At 38.3% G+C, this 18,178-nt stretch overlaps 1 pseudogene across 1 annotated transcript; it reads right to left on the bottom strand.

Moving 5' to 3' along the window:
* Positions 1 to 3,158: 3,158 nt before the first annotated feature.
* On the bottom strand, positions 3,159 to 3,752 carry LOC307048595 (large ribosomal subunit protein eL19-like; annotated as a pseudogene). Its single transcript has one exon. The product of its transcript is annotated as a large ribosomal subunit protein eL19-like (transcript).
* Positions 3,753 to 18,178: the final 14,426 nt, after the last annotated feature.

The following is an 18,178-nucleotide window of genomic DNA, read 5'->3' as shown; positions in this document are numbered from 1 at the left end:
GCCTTAATCCTTTGAAGCTTGGAAGGAATTAAGTACATTGGATTGGGATGCTAATATCATTCTGCTTATGGTATTAATTTTACTAAAATACCATGGCAAACTAGTACTAAGTCCATCAACTTAAAGGATATTTTTGGAAGTATACATTTGGCTTGTTTTCTGGAACCCATAATTTTATTAATATCTTCAAATTTTCCAAAGAAGTATTGAAGATTACCACAAATTGAATTCCTAATCCCATGATGGCATTAGCACTTCTTCTCTTATAATTAACAATGGTTTTAATTTCATATTTATATTTTCAATACACTCCAATGTTTTGTTGGAGACTGAAAAGTAATAGTACCATTCTTGTATGATATTTTAAAACTATTTATAGATAGGCTTTTACTATATCTTTTACTACCAAAATTTTAAAAAGAATGTGCACAGATCAAAGTATATAGAATGCAAAGTTACTGCCCTTCTGCTTCACACTTACTTCAGATGCAGCCCTTTAAGATGATAACCTAAAGTTCAGACACCAGTGATATCTTTGAAGATATGCAAGTCTGGTGAAAGCTTTGCTGAACTTCTCAGTGTTTTTATCTGCTTCTCATGGAATCAGCAGATGCTCTTACTGGAAAAGCAGCCCCAACTACAGGGTTAATTCTGTGAATTTCTGTCTTCTCCTAGATATTGACCCAGTAATTTATTTCTCCTTTGTTGGTTCTTCAATGTCTTCAGGCAGATTTTATTTTATATTTTCTCGTGTTTTCTACTTGTCCTTGACAAGACAGTTGGTTCAAATTAGATAGTCCACCAATTCTAGAAGCAGAAGGCCTCTACTTTTTTTTTTAATTGTTCATTAATAAAATCTACCATCCTTTCATGTGTGGAGCCTCAATTTATGTCTCAAAAATCTAGGCAACAACAACACTGGTACAGACAAGTTGAGACTCTATAGTGGGAAGTGACCCATGAGCATGTGTATAAAACATGTGAATTCAAGGTGAATTTCTTCACAGGTCTCCTTGACCATGAAGCTATTTCAAAATAATATAGGAGAGGAACCAAATTTGGGGCATCTTATCTAAGCTGCACACCTAGTTCAGACTGAAAACCAAGGCAAAAACTGGCACTAATTGTTTTGTTGCTTAATGCTTTAAAATAATCTATATCTAAGAGTCTCTGATTCCTTTACCAGATAATTTGCCTCAGCCATGCCTCCTGAGGCAGCCTAGTTGAAGGTCTTTGCTCATAGAATCTCATGCACATTTCCTAAGATTTGCTTTGTGGTCTGTGTTTTCAACACTAACTTTGTTTGTGAGGCCTGTGTGTTTACTTAAGCTTTGGCAAGTAAATCTCTTCTTCCATAGAAATGCACTCTTGCTCTAGTGGATGCTGTGGAGCCACCAGTGTACCCCCTTCAGGACAAACATAAGTGTTTCCCTCAGCCTGAGGGAGTGTTGGCTGCTGACAGCTCACAGACATGTCGCTCTCCAGGCATTGCCTTCAGTGGGAGAGCTGCTCTGTCCAAGGGGACATCTCTTCCCTGAGAGCACATACCAAATATGTGAGTAAAAAGTTAAGTCCCATTACCTAGTCTTAGGAAGTCTCTGAAGGGTCATCCTAGCTCCAGAACTCTCTGTGGGTTTGACTAAATCCTCTACTGAAACTGCATCACAGTTCAACCTCACCCTCTCCTCAGTCCTGCTGTTCCTGAAAGCACCCCCAGCAAGCCTTCTGCATGCAGACATCCACCTGAGTATGTTTCCTTAGAAACTGACCTACGACACTCATCTGTATAAAACTAGCCACTTGACTTGGGCAAAGCCATCCTAAGAGCAGCAACTTGCCACAGTAAACCCTCAAATGGACACGAGAAACAAAGTCCTACAACAACCTGCCCAGGCCACAACAATAAAAAGTCAACTACATGGCATACAAAAAGCTCCATGTAGAGAATGGATAAAGAAGATGTGGTACATATATACAATGAAATATTACTCAGCCATAAAAAGGAACAGAATAATGCCATCTGCAGCAACATGGATGGACTTAGAGACTGTCATACTGAGTGAAGTAAGTCAGACACAGAAAGACAAATATCATATGATATTGCTTATATGTGGAACCAAAAAAAATGGTACAAATGAACTTATTTACAGGATGGAAATAGTCACAAATGTAGAAAACAAACTTATGGTCACCAGGTAGTAAGGGTGAGGGGGGATAAACTGGGAGATTGAGATTGACATATACACACTACTATATATAAAATAGATAACTAATAAGGACCTACTGTATAGCATAGGGAACTATATTCAATACTCTGTAATGACCTATATGGCAAAAGAATCTAAAAAAGAGTGGAGATATATATTTATATATATATATATATAATGGAGTCACCTTGCTGTACACCTGAAACTAACACAACATTGTAAATCAACTATACTCCAATAAAATTTTTTTAAAAATTAAAAATTAAAAAAGCTCCATGTTGAATCATATGGGTCACTACACAATAACGAAGCCAGAGACTCATGTGGGCATTCCCTAATTTCTAAGGCCAAAGGTTTCTCACAGATTAATTTGTTCTCCATTTCCATAACAATTTTTCCCTCCGTACTTGTCTTCTAACAAAGGCCCCAGCAGCTTTTATTAATTCTCTTATGAATTAAACTTATTATCCTAAACTACGGACATCCATCAACCTTCCATTTTATTTAAAATGAGTGAAAATGTATGCTAAAAATTTATTCCAACCTTGTTTATAAGTTATAGACTTTCCTTGGTTTTGTTTTAAGTTACAGCTCTTCTCTAGGGTCAGTACAGAGGAAGTTCCTTTTTCTATTTTGGATTTATTTCAGTGAGATGAATTATGAAATATTTCTCTCTACTATTTTCCCAGTTCACTCTGATTTTTAACATGTTTCTTTTTGTATAAATTTTGGAATGACTGGTTGCATTTTCTCCTTTGCCTTAGAAAATATACAGATAAAAATAAAACTAGATACAGATAACATGGGTGTTACTGTGAAAATTTTTATTTAGCCTTAGCAAAAAATAAATAAACCAAAGCTATCAACACTTTTTTAGGCAGATAAAGTCTCATTTTATTGAATGAGCGATCTATGTAATTGCTGAGGCCACTATGTGGTGAGGGGGAGAAGCTATTTCTTGGTCTCTTCCTCATTGGAAAGAGCCTTGATGATTTCCCCCTTCTTGGCTTGGAACCCGTCTTCACGTTGCTCTCGTGCTTCCCTGGTCTTAGACCTGCGGGCCTCAGCCTAGTCGGTCTGAAGCTTCTTGCAAGCTTTGTCTAACTTCAGCTTGTGCATATGTTCCGTGAGAACCCGCTTGTTTTTGAACACATTACCCTTCACTTTCAGGTACAGGCTGTGATATATGTGACGGTCAATCTTCTTAGATTCACGGTATCTTCTGAGCAACTGGCGTGGAATTCTTATCCTTCTCCTCATCTAGGTTAACTTCTTGGGCATTCGAGCATTGGCAGTACACTTTCACTTACCTAGGTCCATAAGCCTGCCCTTCTGGCAGGCTGAGGTATTTTTCTGGCTTCAAGCTTGGGAATGGACAGTCACAGGCTTCTGGATGATCAGCCCACCTTTGATCAGCTTCCAGATCTGCTGACAGGAGTTAGCATTGAAGATTTCACTAGTCTCGACAGGGTCCAACCAGACCTTCCTTTTGCTGCCACAAAGGACACTGAAAGCAAGCCTCTTCTGAAGCCTGAGCCTACTCATGGCCACAGTGGCAAAAGGAAAGCCAAAGTTATCAACTGATATTCAACTAACATCCTGGATTAGTTAGGATCAAATGTGGCTGCAAGTGACAGAAAATTCAAATGAACAATATCTTTAAAAACAGGTAGTTATATTTCTCTCTCTTGTGAAAAGACTAGAAATAGGCAATTCAGGGTTGTTATGGCATCTCATTGTGTCCGGGGTTTGGTTCCAGTTTCCTCTTTTGTTTGGGGGGCTTTGTCTTTGCTTTTTTTGTTTTCTTTTGGTCTTTGCCATGGTTGGCCCTCATTCCAAAGGTCATCCTGTTCTCTGAGTTGGTTGCAAGAGGTCCTTCCATCAAATCCACCTTTCAGCCAACAGTAAGGAAAAAGGAATAAGCCAAGTACACTCACCCCCCACCACCACCACTGCTCAGATCCACTTTGCAGGAGCTGTACACTGCATTGATCAGACCTCAGTCACATAACCACAACCAGCTAAGAGGGTCCCTAAGAGATGTAGTTTTATTCTGCCCAGCTAATAATTGGTTGTTAATTTATTCTAGAGGAAGTGCAAAATAGATTCTGGGAGACAACCAGTTGTCTGTGCTATATAACCCCATTTGGTAATTCATCTGTCTATTTAGGTACATGAATGTATAGTTGGTAACTTGAATAGGTCACCTGGAAATAGCACTGTTCAAAGCCCATGAGTGTTTCTCTTAGGACACTTTATACCCAAATTAGGGCTCATATTCATTTTAAACATTTCCCTTCTAAAATTGTATCTGGCATTCTCTCTGAAGTAGAATAGGTTGTGCATTGAGGATGGATGGAGTTGTAGGTAGGCCAACAAGTGCCTCTGTATTAGAGAAGAACCAAATTATATCTCAGGAAGAATCTTGGTCCTCACTGCAGATATTATCAGCCTCCTGGGAGCAAACCTAAGATTCAAACAACAGTCCATGAGTAGGTCTCCAAAAGCCACAAGAAATTTGCAATTGCAAATCCCACCTACAACTCCACTGATTATTAAAGTTACTGCTCTGCATTTAACAGATAATATAAAACTGTCATATATAGAGTGTACGTTAGAGTACATAACCTGTAAGTCTCTGCTGCTAAAAAAAACTCAAGTTAGTTCAACATAAACAATATTTATGGGAGACTTAGAGCCTACTCATTCCTGTAGATTATATAAGATCTGCCATTGAGTTTGCCAGAACATCAGAGAGCTGCACAGGTGGACCAGATCCTGCATGTTGTGTAGAGTTACTTTCCCCAGTTTTTGTTTTAGGCTGGCATGATCACCGTACTTTAAGAGACTTAAAACGGGCCTGTGAACCTCATAAAATTTACTGAAAGAATACGCCTTGAGAACATTTTTCACTGCACCAAATAGTTTATTCTCTATAAGAACTGATGGGAGGATTTTCCTTGTGGCCTCAGGACCAGGAAGAGTGATACTTTCCCTGAACAACTTATTTGTCTGTTTCTTCTAGACACTGTGAATGTGTAATTGACCCTGTCTTAATCATTTTATAGTCCTCCAATAATTCATGACCCACATGTATAGGGTGTATAGGGTGTCATGATACTTTCTTTTTTAATTTACTCCATTCTTGATTTCATCTTACTTACTGGCCATATCTTCCTTTGAATTCAATTCCTAAATTTTCATTGATATGTCTTTAATATTATGTGCATGTTTTTGTAAGTGGTTTTCAATTAGTTTTAGAGATAACATGTTATTGTGAATTTAAGCATAGATTTGTAAGCTGTTTGATGATTTGGGGGCCTTAACACTTCTAATTTTTGAATAATAATGAGGATGCTGAAACTGTTTTAATCTCTACTGCCACCCAGTGGTAAAGTATAGAAACTTATCCCAATCCTGTAGCCTTTGATGATTACAAAAACTCATGTTTTCAGTGTTTTAATGTTGCAGATATTTTTATTCTGTTCTTAGACAAACAAGTATTTTATATGATATTACATTTTTTATGTTTTTTCCCTGAGAAGGAACTACTCACGGTGTAACTCATCCCAATTCACTCATTAAACATTTTCCAATTTTTATTTTGTTATGCTGTGCTTTGCCTTTGGAATCTTAAGTGCAGATTGTTGACTTAATCATTCTCCTCCATTATGGCTCATGGACACCATTTGTTCAAGCAGACTTCCTTTGTGAAATATTTATTTATTTATCCCCATATCCTTCTCTTCCCCACATTCTAATGTATAAATATGTTATCCTGCTAGGTGTTCTTTTTTTTTTTTTTTTTGTCTTTTGATATATGTATTTAATAGGTATTTGTACACGTATGGTAATCCTAATCTTAATTTTTCCATTCACCCCGCCTATCCTTTTAGATAAGCATACTTCTAAGTCTGTGAGTGTCTTTCTCTGTGGAAATATGTTCATTTGTGTTAGTTATTAGTTAACACCTATAAGTGATATCATAGGATATAGGTTTTTGCTTTCTGACTTACCTCATGTTCTGTGATTATCTCCAAGCTCATCTATGGTGCCTCAAATAGCAGTGTTTCATTGTTTTCCATGGCTAATATTCTGTTGTATAAATAGACCACTTCTTCTTTATCTGTTCATCTGTTGATGGACATTTTGGTTGCTTCACTGTCTTGGCTATTGTGAATAAGGCTGCAGTGCAGATTTTGCAGCCCGGGTCTTCTCGATTCAGGTCTCAGGTGAGAGGCCAAGTGGTGTGACTGCTGGATTGAATGGTACCTCAATTTTTATTTTAATTGCAGCTCCCTTCTGTTCTCATTATTGGCTGTTACCATTTTACATCTCACCAGAAGCTAGAGGGTACAGTGTTCTCTAAAACCCCTTCAATATTTATTGTTTGTAGTCTTTTTGCTGATGGCCAGTTGACTGGTGTGAGTTGAAACCTTTTTGTAGATTAGATTTGCATGAGTCTAATAATTACTGAGGTTGAGCTTTTATCCATTTTCCTTTTTTTAAAAGAGAGTGAGCCAAATTAACCTCTTCATATTATTTTCTTGAAAAATTTGCAGTTTTGAATTTTTTTGGCCATTCCCTACCTCCGCACAGTTGTTTAGGGCAGGTGTCCTTTACCTGCTAGGTGTTCTTATAAAATGTGGTATTGTTTGATGTCTACAGCTTTAATTTCCACAGATGGTATTATACTGTATATGCTTCACCTATTAATATTATTTCATTCAGCACTCTTTTAAAGACCTTCCCCTGTTATTCTGTGTCAAGTTTTTGTTTCTATCAATACCTGTTACATAAAATCTCATAGTGTGCATATACTGCATTTTACTTAGGTGTTTCCATAGAGATGAACATCTAGCATGCTTCCAACACCTCACTATCATAAAAACTCTGTGATAACCATCTCTACATATGTTCTCTCTTGGAGCTGGGTAAACATTTCCCATTACACATATTCAGAAGTGGGATTGCAGGGTCAATATGTATGTCATTAGACAAGTTGCTACTGCAAACTCTTCAGAATTACGTCATCACCATCAATGTATGGGGATTTCCATCTATTTCACAACCCTGCAAACACCGGGCTGCTGCAGCTTTTTAACTTTGTAAATTTAGTGGTATAAAATGAGATCTTGTTTTAATTTTCATTTCTCTAACTATCAATGAGTTTAAGTGTAACCTTAATTTCAACAAATAGTATTATATGTGTTCTTTATTTGTTAATGTAGTTCACTCAGCACTCTTTTAAAGAGCTTCCCATATTACTCTTTGTATATATGTACAAAATACGTATACACATTTTGTTTTAAAAATTTCAAATACTTCCTTCAGTTTTTCACCCACTAATTTTGCTGGGTGTATGCTTTATTGAAGAGAAAGCCTTAATTTTAGAAAGTAAAATTCAACAACTTTTACGTTTAAATTAATCTTTTTTTTTTTTTTCAAAAAAACATCAATTTTGGGTTTCCCTGGTGGCGCAGTGGTTGAGAGTCCGCCTGCCGATGCAGGGGACACGGGTTCGTGCCCCGGTCCGGGAAGATCCCACATGCCGCGGAGCGGGTAGGCCAGTGAGCCATGGCCGCTGAGCCTGCGCGTCCGGAGCCTGTGCTCCGCAACGGGAGAGGCCACAACAGTGAGAGGCCCGCGTACCGCAAAAAAAAAAAAAAAAAACCATCAATTTTATACAGCTTGTGATACAGAAGTAACAATATGCAAAACAGTGGAACATCTATGCTCTCCCCACCCAAACTGGGCATGCTCATTCCTGTCCCCCAAGAGGTGGAGGACCCAGGACCCCTGCCCAGCAGGACCTATCTTAGTTACAGGCTCTGGGAGGGACTAAGCCCTTAGGGGTCAAGGCTGGGAGGGAAAGACACCAGCACTTAGGCCCCCTCGAGGGCCCACTGGTTAACTGGAACTGTGCATGTATACATGGGATGGGGACGGGGGGTGGGACAACCCACCATAGGCCAATTCTCCCAATTCTCTAGACTTTCCAGTTTGGAAATTTAATTTAAGAAATAATTATCTGCACTAATAGATCATAACAATATTCTGCCATAGTATATACTGCTAGCTTTCTAGTATTGCCTTTTGCATTTAAGACTTTATTCCATTGTGAATAAGCCTTTACTCTTCTCTTTCAAAAATAATTTAGATCTATGTAGTCATTTATTCTTCCATACAATATAAAAAATTAGGTTTATTAACTACCTAGAAATATTCAGCTAGAATTTTAACTGGGAATTTACTGAAGTTATAGAATAAAGAGAACTGTAATTTCCTATAGTAATTTCTTCCATACAACTCCTATTAATCAGAAATACTTTCATGATCTTAATAGTTTTTAAAATCTCCCTGCAGAATACTTGTATAATCTCTCTTGCGCTAATTTTTAGTTATTTTATAGTTTTTGATGCTATTATAAATGGTATCTTATTTGTTACAAAAAAAGTTTGTTGATTTTTTAATATTTATTTTGTGTCTATATTAGTTGCTAAACTTTCATGTTAGTTCTAACGGTTCCCTTTTTATTCTACTAGATTTATAGGTAGAAATCATACCATCTGAAAGAATACCTATTCTCTTGAAATCCTTTCAGTTTTTACTTATGTTAATTTTTATCTAGATAATTCCTGACCTTTTTATTCCCAACATTTTACTTATTTTTTAATTTTCTTATATACAATCACATGACCTTCAAATATCTTTTCTTTAATTTCTCTTTTAATCCCTCCTTATTTTTCTTGCCTTACTAGATTAACTAGGACTCAGTATTCTATTGAATGGTGAAGATTATAGTAGGCAGACAACTTGTATTTGATTTTCACTGGAATGCTTTTAAACATTCACAATTAAATTTACCTCAAGCAGGCTGTGTGTAGCTACATTTGACCATACAGTGGAAGTTTCCTTTTGTTCTGAGTTAGTAATGTTTTATCAGAATGGATATTTAAATATATCAAATGCTTTTTATATAACTCTAGAGATGATTTTATGGTTTTATTTCCTTAATCTGTTAAAGTAAGGGATTCTATCAAGTGATTTTTATTGGTACACAAACCTTGCATTCTCTGGATAAATCCCACTTTATGTGGTGTTTGTTTCTGTTTGCAAGTATTTTATTTGAGTCAGTTATAGATAATTTCTGAGGAAATATACATAAGTGAGATTAGCTAATGGCTACTATTTTAATATTTGGTTGGTTTTTTTCCTGGAAAAGTTCTTGCTGGTTTGGTGTAATGAAAATAGTGCCTCCTAAAATTAGCTGGGATTGCCAACAAACACATGAAAGGATGCTCAACATCACTAATCATTACAGAAATGCAAATCAAAACTACAATGAGATATCACCTCATACCAGTCAGAATGGCCATCATCAAAAAATCTACAAACAAGGCTTCCCTGGTGGCGCAGTGGTTGAGAGTCCACCTGCCGATGCAGGGGACGCGGGTTCGTGCCCCGGTCCGGGAGGATCCCACATGCCACGAAGCGGCTGGGCCCGTGAGCCATGGCTGCTGAGCCTGCGCATCCGGAGCCTGTGCTCCACAATGGGAGAGGCCACAACAGTGAGAGGCCCACGTACCGCAAAAAAAAAAAAAAAAAAAAAATCTACAAACAATAAATGTTGGACAGGGTGTGGACAAAAGGGAACCCTCTTGCACTGTTGGTGGGAATGTAAATTGATACAGCCACTATGGAGAACAGCATGGAGGTTCCTTAAAAAACTAAAAATAAAACTACCATCTGACCCAGCAATCCCACTACTGGGCATATACCCTGAGAAAACAATAATCCAAAAAGAGTCATGTACCACAATGTTATTGCAGCTCTATTTACAATAGCCAGGACATGGAAGTAACTTAAGTGTCCATCAACAGATGAATGGATAAAGAAGATGTGGCACATATATACAATGGAATATTACTCAGCCATAAAAAGAAACGAAATTGAGCTATTTGTAATGAGGTGGATGGACCTAGAGTCTGTCATACAGAGTGAAGTAAGTCAGAAAGAGAAAGACAAATACCATATGCTAACACATATATATGGAATTTAAGAAAAAAAAATGTCATGAAGAACCTAGGGGTAAAACAGGAATAAAGACACAGACCTACTTGAGAATGGACTTGAGGATATGGGGAGGGGGAAGGGTAAGCTGTGACAAAGCGAGAGAGAGGCATGGACATATATACACTACCAAACGTAAGGTAGATAGCTAGTGGGAAGCAGCCGCATAGCACAGGGAGATCAGCTAGGTGGTTTGTGACCACCTAGAGGGGTGGGATAGGGAGGGTGGGAGGGAGGGACATGCAAGAGGGAAGAGATATGAGAACACGTGTATATGTATAACTGATTCACTTTGTTATAAAGCAGAAACTAACACACCATTGTAAAGCAATTATACTCCAATAAAGATGATTAAAAAAAAATCAGAAACCATTACTTGTGACCCTACTTAATGAAATGAGAAACTTTAGAGTTTTACTTAGAATTAAAATATATGCTAATAAGCATGAAGCTTACAAAGGGTCCTGCTGTAAAGGTCTTATTACTAATGTAAAAAATTAATAAATAAAAACCTCAATTAAATAGTGTCAGAGGCCCCAAGTGGGGGCTCTCAAGCTTTTACGTGGCTCGCCATGATTTCAGTTGCCAAACTGCAATTCTCTGCTCATCCTGAATAAACCCAATTTTGCTGGAGAAATATCTGGTTATCTATTTGATTTAGGTCAACATTTATAATAAGAAAGCAGTGAGAATATGTGGGAAGTGAAGTTAATAGAATATTCTGGGGTTATTTATCCAAGATTCTCTTCTTATTGGTCTTGCTTGAATGTTCCATGCCTGCCTTATCATACACTGGTCTCTGCTGGACATGCTGACCTTCCTCTTTCATGGTGTTTATAACTTTTTTAAGTCTCTTAAATATTTTTTTATTCTATTTATCACCCAGATAAATGTATTTAGGCTATTTATTTTGTTATTTATTGGTGTATAAGTAAACAAAAATTTTCTCAGGCTAATTCAAGGAAAAAAATTTTTTGGAAAGTTAAACTTAAAACATAGAAAGCTGGAAAGAGCTTCACTTGAATACTTGTAATTTTAAAAGTTGGATAACCAAAATCACAACTTTTCTTGAAACCATCACAGCACTGAAGTATCAGGGCAACCAATTAACCCAAAATTTAAGGAAAGAATCCTCCAAGGAAATAGGAGATGCATTGCTTACTTGGGACAGACGCCAGATGCTACATAAGCCAGCAAGGATAATTCAGCTAAAATTGTTAATAAATTCCTAAAGTCTAGCATAAGTATATAGAACCCCTAAGAGTCACAGATAAGGGAAATTCACTTATATGTCTAGGATTTTTCCATGGACGTCACCAGGGGCTCCTGAAAGATTGGAATCAAGGATATAGGCCAGAGAAATCCTTCCTCGCGGCACAGGCCTGAGATCTGAGAAAGGCAGGAAGTCCCAACCAGATCTTTCTCCACTATCTCCCACACAGAAAAAAACCTTAACCTGGTGAGGGAGGGGAGGACAGTGGGGGAGGGCAAAAAGCTCTACTGTCTTCAGGGCACAGGCGAAGATACACAGCAATTGGAGAAAGAGGAAAAAGTGGGGAAGGGACACTAAAACACCCTGTCCTCAACTATTAGAAGTTCCATACTGCTGAGAGGAAGGCAGGAACACTTAGGAGGCCCAAGCCCTAAAACTGAAAGACAATGCCTAACAATGAGACTGAGTCAGAATAAAGATAATGCTCCTACTCTCCGTCCCAAGCAGGTGAGCAAGCATAGAGTAATAGGAGCATTCTACTGTTGCAAGAGAGGCAGCAGTATGACCATAAATCTTCTTGAGGCACCTCACAAAGGAAATATCGAATCCTGAGAGTGAAGCAGCCATTAAGAAAAACTCTTTAGCAAATAGCCCTACTGTACAAACAAGGTAATGCCAGAGGAATTTGAAGGCTGTTGAAACAACAACAAAACACACAAACCCAGTTAACTCCTAACTCATTGACTGAAATCGACACACTTGCTGCTTAGCAAAAAAAAAAAAAAAAAAAAGACAAGTTCATTTTGAGGCCAAGAAAATAAAGATAAAAACACTCTTTACCTCAGTGTCTATTGTTGTACATAAGATGTCTACATTTGGATGAAACGTTATTAAAAACACACAAAAAAGCAGGGAGAGGGAAGCCCCCAGGTGCCTAAGAGGGTCTGCACTTGCCCTATGAATTCTTTTGCCCAAGAGACAGTGACACTAGCCAATTAAAACAAAACAAAACAAAAAAAAGTACACTAAGATAGGTTGAAAGAGAGAGAGAGAGAGAGAGAGAGACAGAGAGAGAGAGGGAGAAGGGAGCTGACTTCAAAGGAAAGGAAATAGGTTTATATTTTAGAACCATTGAAAGCACTTTTTCTTGCTTTTTAAATATGAGGCCCCACATTTACATTTTGTACAGGACCCCAAAATTATGTAGCCACCAGTGCTTATACCCTTCACCATGACTGGGGGAAACTGAGGAGAAGGCAGTTTGAGTTTGAGTGGAAAGAAGAGAAAAGAGAGTTAACTAACTGAGGAATGGAGTCTGGGACCAAGAGGTTGGGAGCTGGGCAGAGACACCAAGGGACATAACAGATGGAGGAGGACAGGAGGAAGAGGCTGGGAGGGGAGGGGGAGGAGGACTGGAAAGAGAAGTGGAGCAGAGCCACAAGCTGTTCAGCTCAGCTCCTGTGGGCAGAGTTGATCCTCATCAGGGAGCAGGAAGCAGCTGGTACTCAAGTCGTGGCCCCACTGTGGATCTGCAGCATCCCAGGCAGCTCCACTCCTGAATGTACACTCAGCTATGTCGGAAAAGGACAGATCTGAAGGAGGGGAAGACAGGGGCTTCTCGGGAGCTGGCTGAGGAATACTGAGAACACGGGGAGCTGAGAAAGAGCAGAACTGGATGCCAACATCAAGGGACAAAATGTGGGCAGGGGGAAGGTGACCATGACCAGGAAAAAAAAAGAAAAGAATTGGGAGAGAAGGAAGTGGTTATACAGGTCACTGATAATTATGTGCTCCCTGTATCAGGAAACCCCAGAGGAGAAAACTGGGATGGGTCATATATTAATGCATATGGGTAGAATCTAGAAAAATGGTATAGATGATCTTATTTGCAAAGCAGAAATAGAGAAACAGATGTAGAGAACAAACATATGGATACCAAGGGGGAGGGGAGGTGGGATGGATTGGGAGATTGAGATTGACATATATACACTATTAATACTCTGTATAAAATAGATAACTAATGAGTACATACTGTATAGCACAGAGAACTCTACTCAGTGCTCTGTGGTGACCTAAATGGGAAGGAAACCCAAAAAAGAGGGGATATATGTATACATATAGCTGATTTACTTTGCTGTACAGCAGAAACTAACAACATTGTAAAACAACTATACTCCAATAAAAACTAATAATAAAAAATGAAAAGAATTCAAGATGGTAGGATACCCTAGCTATCCTAGGGGAGTCCAGCATTCTTCCCTGGGTCACCAGACATCCTGGGGATCCTTCTTGACTCATTGGTCAAGACTTGACTCATTGGTGCTTAGGCCACCAGCATTCTCATGTACTTTCTAACAGCTCTTACTTGGTGCTCCTCCAAACACCATCACAGCTCTTGAATTCCTGCCTCCTCAGGACACAGATGTGAGCTCCCCTCCCCACATGGTCTCACACAGTCATCTTACATTCCCCTCCCCACCAACAGAAACTTCAACTTCCCTGCTAGAGAAATCCACTGCCTCTTATAACCATTTGCCTTTTACTGGCCTCATTTTCTCTCCCTCTCTGCTTCAAGTTTTTCGCTTGCTTTTCTGGCTTCAGGAAGCTGGTCTGTGTGCTTCTCGCCCCTCACAACAAATCTTTCTCACTAAAAGGAGCTTTGGTCTGAGAGCCAAAATGAACTCCTGTATGGACAACTGCTGGATACAGTGAATTGGAGAAATCATATCAGCATTCTGGTCTTAGTTTCCTTGTCTGTAAAATGACTGAGTGGAAAGAACTGAGTATTTTCTAATATGAATTAGAAATTCATATTAGAATTTCTAAATGCTGGAAATGGCTCTAATATTTTTGTGCCTTACTGTGCTCCTGTTCCTTCCCACCTGTGTGTTCTCCTCCTTCCCCACTCTGCTTCACCCTACTTCTTTCTCCCTCTTCTGTGTCTTCCCAGCCATTCTCCACTAAGCCTTTATCTCACCTCCCAGGATCTCCTCTCCATCTTCTCATAGTCCCTACCTATTCAATCTAATCTCAGTCCTTTCTTTCTGCCTCACTTTCAAATCTAAAGCCTTGTGTAACCATATGATTCTTGAATTCCTGTGTATACATACATAATACACAGTTATGGATTCTATTTTTGGCAAAATGTCACATTACAACTTGAAAAGACCCAGAAATCCAAGATAAAAAATGCCATTTAATTCTTTTTTGAATACATAGTTGCATTCACGATGAAATAAGGGAACAAAAAATAGAAAAAATGGAAACCCAGAGATGCAAACAGGAAATGATACTTGGACATACAAGACATAATGTGGGTTCCATAGGGGTTTGTGGTTACTTGGATCAGGAGACAAGGCCTTGAGACCAGGCAAACAAAATGAAATTTGCAGCTGAGTTTCCTGCTGTGCTCTCATCTCAGTGAAAAGATTTACACCTAAATATACAGGGAAGAAAGCTTACCTGTGTATTTACTGAATATTGGCTTGTTTGTTTGTTTGTTTCTCCTTCTGAGAATTACTGATCACAAATCTGAGACAGGAGCTCAAAAATATTCTGCTTGTGTGATCCTGGAATACAAAATCCAACAAATTAAAATAAAAGGTGATTTTAAGTTTGTAATATTTCTGCGACACTTGGTGAAATTCAAAGAAAAGTTGATCTCGAGAGAAGCACTTTCAACACAAGCTGCAAAGGATTCCCACACATAAAGCCTTTCCTAACACGAGGCCACAATCCAAAATTAGAGAACACAGAAAGAAATATTCCATCATGAAGGACAGTAGGCAAAAAAACAAAGAACAGGTTAAATCCCTCAAGAAATCACACATAGAGGAAATTCTATTTTAAAAGCTTAAAGATATAAAAGGAATAATACCAGAAGAGAAAGAGACATTATCAACAACTACCAGGTAGATTAAGCCTCCAGAAATAAATATTCTGAACACTTTAATTAAAAACTCAATGCATGGGGCTTCCCTGGTGGTGCAGTGGTTGAGAGTCCGCCTGCCGATGCAGGGGACACGGGTTCGTGTCCCCGTCCGGGAAGATCCCACATGCCACGGAGCGGCTGGGCCCATGAGCCATGGCCGCTGAGCCTGTGCGTCTGGAGCCTGTGCTCCGCAACGGGCAAGGCCACAGCAGTGAGAGGCCCGCGTACCGCAAAAAAAAAAAAAAAAAAAAAAAAAAAAAAACTCAATGCATGGATTAAGCAACAAAAAGAGAAAGCAATTTTGGACTTCCCATGTTGCGCAGTGGTTAAGAATCTGCCTACCAATTCAGAGGACACAGGTTCGATCCTTGGTCTGGAAAGATCCCACATGCTGCAGAGCAACTAATCCCATGCACCACAACTACTGAGCCTGTGTTCTAGAGCCCGTGAGCCACAACTACTGAAGCCTGTATGCCTAGAGCCCAGGCTCCGCAACATGAGAAGCCACTGCAATGAGAAGTAGCCCCCGTTTGCCACAACTAGAGAAAGCCCACGCACAGCAACAAAGACCCAACACAGCCAAAAAAAAAAAAAAAGAGAGAGAGAGAAAGCAATTTTAAAATATATCTAGATTGGGATATGTGAAGAATTTCCTACAATGCAGTACAGCACTAAAGCACTAAAGACTTGAATATGAAAAAAAGAAGTTAAGAGATATGAAGACTAATATGAAATCCAATATAAGCCCAATAGAAATTTCATTAGGAGGCAAAACACATAATGAGAAGAGGAAATATTTGAAGAAGTAATGGCTGGGAATTTTCCAGAATAAAAGGCATAAATCTTTAGATTCATTAAAAACAAAAGCTTCAAATTAATGACTTGAAAAATAATCTTAATTTTTTATAGTGAAGAAAACAGCTCAGAGATGTAGGTAACTTAGAATATAAATCAATTTAAAGCAAAGTTCCTTTCTCTTAGATTTCAGTTTTTTCTTAATAATTTAATCAATATTTAATAAATACCAAGGGACATGCTGAACACTAAGATGAGAAAGTGTAGATGACAGAAGCTCACACTCTAGAAAAAGAAACATGTAAACCAACCATAAATCTAGAGTGTTGTGAACCAACCATAAATGTAGAGGTTGATGATTCTACTGTGAGAGAAAGTACAGGGGTGGAATGAGCCTCATTAAATCCACTTTATCTATATTTGTACTGCTTACATGGCCTTGCTCACTCAGAGCCCCAAATATTGGCTTCAATAATCATATAGGACTGAGGCAGTGAGACTATATATCCATGAGAATATTTCAAGTGGTTTTTAATTCAGAAATTGATGAAGATATCAAGAAGGTTGAACCTACATAATGAGCACCCATATAACACCTTGCGTGTTAGATATCAACTTTAACTCTTCCATAAGAAGCTGATGAGAATCTTGGACAGTCAGAGAACATTTTCTTGGCCATGCTGCTTAATGGTTCTTACCTGTTTCAGAATCACTACATAAGAAGGATAATAGTCAACACACCTATTAGGTGCCTCTTCTCGTGCCAATTACATTTAATATCGTTTTTTCCCAGTTTATTTTGTAGGGACACATAATCAGATAGAAAGTAGGTGAAACCATTCTTTGCTATATGTTTACTCAAGAATTCTCCTTAAGAGCATCCTCTACAAAAACTATTTTAAGAAGATTTTGATTTTCCCTCATATGTTCTGAAAATGCTGCCTAAAAGTTTAATTATTATCCTGCTATGGTCGTTATATGCTTGTTTACTTGTCTACCTTGCTTAATGGCTAATCACCTAAAAGAAACTTTGCCAACACCAGATGTATTAGTTGGCTAGTGTTGCCATAACAACTACCACAGACTGGGTGACTCAAACAACAAAAATTTATTTCTCAGTGTTCTAGAGGCCAGAAGTCCAAGATCAAGGTGTCAGCAGGTTTGGTTTCTCCTGAGGTCTCTCTCTTCATTGTAGATGGCCATCTTCTCACATCAATGTCCTCAGACCATCTTTCCTCTGTGCATGCACATCCTCTTGACTCTTTGTGTGTATGAATTTCCTCTTCTTATAAGGATACCACTCACATTAGATTATGAGCCACCCTAGCAGCCTCATCTTAACTTAATTACCTTTCCAAAGGCCCTCTCTCCAAATACAGCTGCATTCTGAGATGCCGGGCATTAGGGCTCCAACATATAAATTTTAGGGAGACACAATTCAGCCCATAACTCAGGATATATTCACTTTCAAAATCTTCTTCACTTTACCTCTTTCACTTTTCAAAGTCTTACTGACTTTCAAATTTATTTTTTTAACAGAGGTGTCCTATAGATGTCTAGACTTCAGAGACTGTTGCTATGGCTTATGCAAGTAACCTCTAACTTCCAAAAAGTCTATAATTCTGTATTGTTTTCTTATTAATAATTGTCGCCCCAGTATTTACACTTAAATAGACATCTCTGGTTTTTAACATGTAGAAATAAGTCTAACTTTTCTTTATTAAGCCCAAAAATCAACATTATATTTTTCCTCTTCTTTCACAAGATGTGCTTAAAGAAGAAGAGAAAAGTAGGAAGAGTCACTCTAGTGGTTATCAAGATTTAGTATAAACCTAGAGTGAATAAGATTACTTTACTACATTGCATTGGTGCAAGGATAGACTTACAGAAGAAAGGATCAGAAAAAGGAGTCCAGAAACAGACCCATATACTTACATATGGACACTGAAATTACAACAC

This window comes from Hyperoodon ampullatus (genome assembly GCF_949752795.1).
Source record: "Hyperoodon ampullatus genome assembly, chromosome: 2".
NCBI lineage: Eukaryota > Metazoa > Chordata > Mammalia > Artiodactyla > Ziphiidae > Hyperoodon > Hyperoodon ampullatus.
Note: the sequence above shows the minus strand (reverse complement) of the source record. Positions and strands in the feature narration are given on the sequence as shown.